Source organism: Clavelina lepadiformis, chromosome 2 (assembly GCF_947623445.1).
Source record: "Clavelina lepadiformis chromosome 2, kaClaLepa1.1, whole genome shotgun sequence".
Lineage (NCBI taxonomy): Eukaryota > Metazoa > Chordata > Ascidiacea > Aplousobranchia > Clavelinidae > Clavelina > Clavelina lepadiformis.
In genome coordinates, this window is record NC_135241.1 from 14,114,693 (window position 1) to 14,123,019 (window position 8,327).

The window sequence follows — 8,327 nt, forward strand, 5'->3', positions numbered from 1 at the left end:
TCGCGGTGCTTCCAGCACATGTTTATTTAAGCACTGCTAGTTCGTTTACCGGCCTCTTTCGTTTTTGCACTGCCTGCGCGCAGGACATCAGTTCGATTAAAGACTTGAAGTAAGAAGGTCGTACTTGTTTTTCCTTTTAATATATGAGCGAAGGTAACAGACAACTGAGTAGCAACCTTCTGAAGCAGGAGTCGACAACGTAACAGCAACAACAACGCACCAGACGTTAGACTTCGCCATAATACAATGTTTTTCGGTTCTTTTTTCATTAGCATCGCTTTTTAAGTGGTATTTTCTTGAATTGTTTCTTGTCGCATAAAGTAAACAAATACATTATCGTAAGAAAACATGTTGTACCACAGATTTTTATTATATGCACGAGTATAAGCTTGTAAGCTGCCTTACTCTTTTGAAATTTACTTGTACTCGATACAGGCTAAGCGTAATGACTCCTTTTAGTTTTGCTTTACACTAAAAATGCGATAATCGTTACGGTTAAGTTACGCCTATAGGATATGCGAGGTATACTAAAAACATTTTAAAACTTAACTTATAGAAGTTAGGCTACTTTGCTTGACTCGTTGAATTTCTAAGGAACCTCTCATCCCAACTGGAAAAGACGGCAGTTTTCGACAAGAAATTGTGCATCCAAAGACACAATCTTGGGCATGATGGCGTACCGATCTGCAGACTTGAGCAAGGGTGCACTGAACTGCCGTTATAATAAATTATATCAATCAATCATTTTATTTTTCGTCAAAGGCGCGTTGGGGACGAAAAATACCAAGGTAAAGATTTTCATTTATGACCTGGCGTCTACAATTTGAGGCATGTAACAAAATCACTTCAAGAAAAGCTGGAAATGAAAAAAAATGGCAAAGAGTGCATCAGTTGGCAACAAAACATCTTAAATCAAAAATATACGGCTTGTCTTGCCAGTTCGTTCTTTAAATCCATATAAATATTACGCTGCTAAATTAATCGCTAATTAAACCAATGCCTTTATAATACATGTTTGGACAGGTTCCACGACATATGGCCGCGGGAAAGCGGCCGCGAACAAACTCACCGGGGTCAACTGAACGTGACGTAAATTGACCGCAGACAAACTGACTGTGACATAAACTGGCCGGCGATCAAATTAACCGTCGATAAATTGGCCGTCAAAAGGTCAAAATTCTAATTCACTATCTAGTCACTTCTGTTTATTTCAATAAACGTTTCAATGTGTATTGAAATAAAAAACAATTTTGTTAAAAACAAAGGAAATAGTTACAAACAAATATTTACTTTACATATCATATACTACCGAGTTTAAAATTTTGACCTTTTGACGGCCAATTTGTCGCCGGTTAATTTGATCGCCGGCCAATTTATCGACGGTTAATTTGATCGCCGGCCAGTTTATGTCACAGTCAGTTTGTCTGCGGTCAATTTACGTCACGTTCAGTTGACCCCGGTGAGTTTGTTCGCGGCCACTTTCCCGCGGCCATATGTCGTGCTCCCGTTTGGACAATCGTTTTTTCTTTTTCTTTATTTCCTTTTTCTCTTTTGGAGCATTCTAGCATTCGGCTCTCTGCCAAGTCATGCATGACTACATTTAAAGAAAAACAGCATGGGATGTTTTTAATGGTTCCACGACAATTAACCGTGGGAAATTGACCGCGAACAAACTCACCGGGGACAACTGACCGGGGGACAACTGACCGTGACGTAAATTTACCTAGAACCAACTGACCTTAAATCATATTATCACTTAAATCATATAATTTGAATAAACAACAATGCTAATTTGCGTAAAAAATAAAAATAAAATGCGTAGCGGTTGATTTGTGTCGCCGGCCAATTTGTTGCCGGTCAGTTGACCACGACCAATTGTCGCCGGTGAATTTGTTCACGGTCAATTGACGTGATCCCGTTTTTAATATTCATATTCAACAACAATTGAAATTTAGCACATACATTTTTGTGACATAATAAATTAAATTCCTCATAAAATTAAATCATTTCTGTTGTTTGTTTTAAACTAAAGTAAAACATTTTGCTGTTGTTTAAACGACTAAAGTAGCAACCGGGAGCACGACATATGGCCGCGGGAAAGTGGCCGCGAACAAACTCACCGGGGTCAACTGAACGTGACGTAAATTGACCGCAGACAAACTGAGTGTGACATAAACTGGCCGGCGATCAAATTAACCGTCGATAAATTGGCCGGCGATCAAATTAACCGGCGACAAATTGGCCGTCAAAAGGTCAAAATTTTAAACTCGGTAGTATATGATATGTAAAGTAAATATTTGTTTGTAACTATTTCCTTTGTTTTTAACAAAATTGTTTTTTATTTCAATACACATTGAAACGTTTATTGAAATAAACAGAAGTGACTAGATAGTGAATTAGAATTTTGACCTTTTGACGGCCAATTTGTCGTCGGTTAATTTGATCGCCGGCCAATTTATCGACGGTTAATTTGATCGCCGGCCAGTTTATGTCACAGTCAGTTTGTCTGCGGTCAATTTACGTCACGTTCAGTTGACCCCGATGAGTTTGTTCGCGGCCACTTTCCCGCGGCCATATGTCGTGGAACCGTTCTGTGATGATCTGGTAGGCCTATTGTATTTGTGTATTGTTTGGATTTCGCTGAAACAGTCATTAAATATTTGGAAAAGAAGATTTGTCTAATAGTTATGCATGAATTTACCTACTCGTAATTGATGCTTTAAATATAGCAAGTGTCGTTAATGCCGTAATGTTAACGTCAATGCCCAACAACATGGCGCCACTGCAAACATGGAACTTGAGCCGCATTTATTGTTTGTAATTTATTGTTTATTTTTCGCCATTAACTGTGCGCATCGAAAGTTACGATGATAACCGTTGTAATTAGCCTATAGCACAATAAAACACATGCTGACGAACAATTAATACCCCGTCTCAAGTGACGCGGTCACATTTGCTGTTAAGAAGAAAAATTGTTGGCCTACTACCTTATTATCTACGTTTGTCTTGTCGTTTACAGTTTAATTGAAATTTAAGACTATGTTTTGAGCTGTTGAGCACTATAACAAAATTCAAGTTTAGAGGATGCACGAACTTTAAGCTAGCAAGCACCTTCTGTGTAGTCAGATGGAGTCTAGCGACAAATGTTCAAATTAAGACAATGGCTTCAATGCACCAAATTCGGTCAAGCAGGATTCAGTTGCCTTCACCAGATTTTAAACGATAAAACGAAGTCAGCAAACCATCAATTCCCACCACAATGATCACACGCATAATTCGACATACCAGTCACACTATTTTCCACATAGCCTATACCCATGTATGCACATATGCATGCGTATGCCGTGCCGCCATTTTCCTGTACCAACATTTTCTCTACCATCATTTCACGCGATCCCGACGAGATTTCCAAATTGCATAGCCTTTTGCGAAACAAGAGGGACTTCGCGCTTTTATCGAATTTGAATGCATTTCAACCGTTTTCGTAACGGAATGTCCGCTCATTTTTTATGGTGTTCTGTTCGTGCATATCCAAACAAAGAACTTGAAATGTAAATTCAATATCTTTGATCAGTATTCCTTACGAAATTATGATTTAATATAGTTTGGGAATGAAATTTTAACCATAAAAAATTGTGGTACCGCTCGAGGGAAATAACCTATACCAATGCAAAGCTTGAAAGATAACCAACCATTAACCACCATTTGTGGCCTCTTCTCTCTAACGTGAAATGGGCACATCTGCTGTTCGGTCTTCATAGTGCGCTGCTTTTTCGTTTGTGTAACTAGGTTGCTGTTCAGCTCTAAAAACGTTTTGAAGCACTGTGCAAGCTTTAACATTGTGATCGGCTTTTTAGGGCAATAGAAAGTTGTGGATAATGGACCCTGAATCCTGGAATGTGGAAGGCATAGCCTAATGCCAAAGGTATTTTCGACAATATAGACCCTTTCCGTCTCACCGCCCCAGTTTTTTTGGTTGGTAAAACTTTTTCTATTGCCTATACGTAAGAATGGAAATTGTTGACCCACTTTGATTCTTTTTTAAATCGCGTAAAGGAATTCATATGCCACTCACCTGAGCGAAATCTTTCAATCCAATTGCCGAAACTCTTGTCATTAAAAAAAGAATCAAAGTGGGTCAACATTTTCTATTGTTAAGTATAGATGATCGAGAAAATCTTGCCGCCCAGACAGTAACTCGGAAAGAGTCTATAAAACGAGTGAGAAAAAGAACGTTAGTTGTATACCCTTTGTTTAAAAGTCAACCCTTTCCCTGGGTATTGCCATGTAAGATCTTTACGTAGTAGGTAAAGCCTCATCCCTAATGAAGACATACAGAAAACAGTGGTTTTAGCCAGGCAACCCAGGTTAGAGCACAGATACCTAAAATTTTAAGCATATGGGTCACATTACAAACAAACATGCTCAAGTTTTTTATCTCAAAATTTCTGCTTAAAAGGCTTGGCTTACAGGCTTATCACCAGGGCAGCAGGATGCATTCCACTTGAGTTTCAGGCGGCGTAAGTTTAGGTTGACTTTGGCGTTTCATGGATCAAATACACGTCTTGAAACCAAGGCAACTGCAAATTGGATACCAGTAATTTTAAATAATCTGGATTCCTTAGTTTTTTCCTGGGTTTACTCTTGATTTACTTGATTCCATAGGTTTTTGTTAGGGTTTATGAGATTTCTTTGACAATTTACATTTCTTGAAATTAATGATGAAAAATTGCATGCTTAAGTAACCAGAGAATCTGGGGAACGCAGTGAATTGAACTTTAGCATATGCATCACATGCAATACACCCTGGGCTAATCAGCCGATGGCTTCTCAAATCAACTATATTATTTATTTCTTTGCCGTTTTACAAGCGATACAGGAAATTACCTTACTGAACTAACCGCCAGACGCCAACCTTTTCGCACAATTTACAATTCACAACGATTTAATTACATTACCTTAATTGTGAGATGGTCAAGGGCTGCACTTTGGGCAGCCCTAGTTAAAGTGTTCTTTGATAAGTTAATCAGGATCCAACTCAATTTCCAAGTCTCAAATTGATGATTACGTTATAGCCTAAATATTCATTAGCCAGATGAGTGAGAGCAGTGGTTCCCAAACCTTTTCAGCTTGTGGTACACTAAAAAAATTATAAAACACTTGTGGCACACTTACAAGAGAAGAAAGGTTGCTTTAAAAAATTTATTTTTATGTGTTAACGCGATGGATGTGCTTATTGGATGGACATATGCTTATTTATCAGCTATTGAAGCAGTTAGAGCGCTTTGAAGTCGCATATGCTTGTTTGCATACCTTATTTTAAATATTTATACAGTTCTTTTCCAAAATTCCAAAAAGATTCGCGGCACACCTGAGAATCTGTGGCGACACACAGTTTGGAAATCACTGAGTGAGAGGGTACCACTCACCCTGCCCTTTCAAAGTATCACCATAAAAACAGAGGCTATATAAAGAGTTCGATGTCAAGTATAGTGAGTAATACCGGTACTCAACAAAGTTTGAACATTGCTTATGTTATAGGAAAGAGAAATACCTACTTCATTTGTGGTACCGGTAGTTATTGTCATTTTTAATACGTTTGCCACCACCTGTGTCAGCACAAGTGCACTTTAAAGACAAAATTCTCTGGCAAAAATGTAGTTTCTAAAAGCACTTGTAGCTTTTACACATTTGCAGCACAAAGGCTGCCACTATTTTACTGTAAAAACCATAAGTTAAAAGCAATTTTTTACAGTTTCTTGATAAGCTAACTTAAATATTACAACATAGTAACCTTTATCTACCTTTTTATTTAAATTTAATTGCAATTAGCTACCCTAAGCTGGAGACTCAATAAAACACAATCCAGATCCGAAACTTCCAACAACCCAACATTTGCAGTAATTCTTGAAACCTGTTGTAAAAAACGTTTTCGGAATTAAGTGTAAATTATATTCGCCGGTCAAGATTTCATGGTACAATTTTCAATCATTGTAATGCCATGTAGGAAAACTTGAAGTCAGTTATAAAATAACATGACGTAGTTATAATCAAGGCATCATTCAAGACTCAAGTGCAGGAATCGTAATTATTACAAGTTATTCTGACACGTTCTGGACATTAAGCAGTTGTTCTCTTTCAGAGTAAATATCCACAAATAAATGATAGAATTAATTTGTAGAGGATACCGATAGACGCTACAGGTATATCAAATTGCCGAAGAAAAATTTAGGATTTGGTCCTCCCGTGTTTTCCAACACGCTGGGTGTCAAACTTCTTTCACTCCATGCACTCGCATGCAAGGTTAGCTGAATATTTTTCATTCAATCCTCTGACTTTTTGGTGTTTGGTTAAGCTCTTTCTCCTTGTTAGTTTTGGCTGTCCTTATTTTATTTTCGTACTTGTTTTCATGTTGAAAGTTATACGTGGTTTTTTGTCAGGGGCAATCTCAATATTTTATGTCCTGCAAATCTGATTTGTCTTTCTGTAACCATGTTACTTAGAACTGGAATTGCTTCTCTAATGTATTTCTTCATTGATGATCTTATTTAGATTTGTGGAATGTTCTTGGGGCAGTGTTGTTGAAAGGAATTCATAAGTTTCTTTGAGGTATTTTTCACTTGATATAGAAGAGTAAAGATTACCACGGACCATATTCTTTCCTTTATTGCGAAATTAACTTCCGACATATTAAAAGTTAATTATATCTTAGATTGGTTCTTCAGTGGCTGTCATCTGAATGGTGAATGGTTTGCCAATTGATATATATGATTTTAGTCATTGACCATTTAGACCTTCGTTGCATTCTTTTTAATATATGTCATCGTTTCTTGTCAACGGCATTTTCTAGTCTTCCCGCTACTGTTCAAGTTATGTTTTCCGCATTGCATAATTTAATGCGTTAATAATAAAAGTTGAAGGTTAGCCAATAATTACCTCAATTACCAGTACGTTGACCCTCATGATTTTCAGCAACATGTCAACAGACTTAAACAATTACTTCATGTATAAATTCTTTAATTTTGTTGTTTAAAGATGATCACATGGGGTATGTTTATTGCAAGAACAGAATTTGGTTGATGAGACATAAATTTTTTCCAGATTATGGGCCAGGCTTACAAGCCCATCCTCGTGTTTGGGCTAAAATTTTTGGTCAAATCAGACACATTACACATCACAGACTGTAGACTGAAAATAGCAATACTCACTCTAAACCAGTGTTATTTGTGGAGTGTACAGGGCTTTTATTCTTAAGCGAACGCTTAAGCAACATATTAAAAATTAACCGGTATCGCTAATTTTCAACTCAAAATTTACTTCTCCTCTATTTGCAGAAATGTAAATTTTGAGAGATCGTTGAAGAATTTTAATTTTCGGTCTGCAAAAACAATGTCTATATAAATACAGGTTTACATATTCTGCAAAAGTGGTAAGCTAGCTATCAAGGTTTGGAAAAACCTAAAAATCATATATTACATGACGCAGCGTGTAAGACAAATACCACATTGCCTTAAATGTTGTTTTTGTGAAAGGTCACAAATATTGGCCCGATGCGTATGTTGGACAGGGCCGATACATCGACATCGGTACATCTCTAGTATGGAGCAAACAAATATAGGATGTATCATTGAACTTAAAATTACAAAGCTTACATACAGTGTTCCCTCTATCTATTCTATTCGAATTTATACTTCAATCAAATTTTTTAAATATGAAGAAATCAGTAAGCTTGTCTAAGCTGACAGTTAGTTAGATATGAACATTGTAAACTTTATCTGATGTACCTTTATTTATTTAAACGGTATTTTTTTTGAATACTGGAAATGTTTTCACGTAATATAATCTGATGAGGGGCAGTTATTAAAGTGCAATGCATGTTTTGTTTGTTAATACACTATGAATATTTCTCCATTTCTTGTATTAATTAGATCAGTTACAATAGCTTTTATATAGGTAGACTAAAAGGGATATTTCACACGAAATATAATCAGTCCGTTACCTGTGCAGTGTAATTTTATGACTGAAATCATGCTTATAGTTGTTCTAACATTTATCAAACTAGTTGTAATTTGTTAAGAAAAGTATTTATTCTTTTTTTGAGAAAATGTGTCGCACCTTTCCGGAAAAATTTAAGGGGCAGTATACCCTCATACTTCTTGGCAATGGTCAGCAATGGCAGGTCAATGTTTTTCGCCAACAATAAATATGAAAAACAAAATAATAACTGATTTAATTGTTATTTTTGAAAGGGAGACAAAAGCCATTCCTTGTCCCTTCCTTTTACTACATCCTTTTAAGTTCTTCGTAATTTTAGATCTATTGAGAGA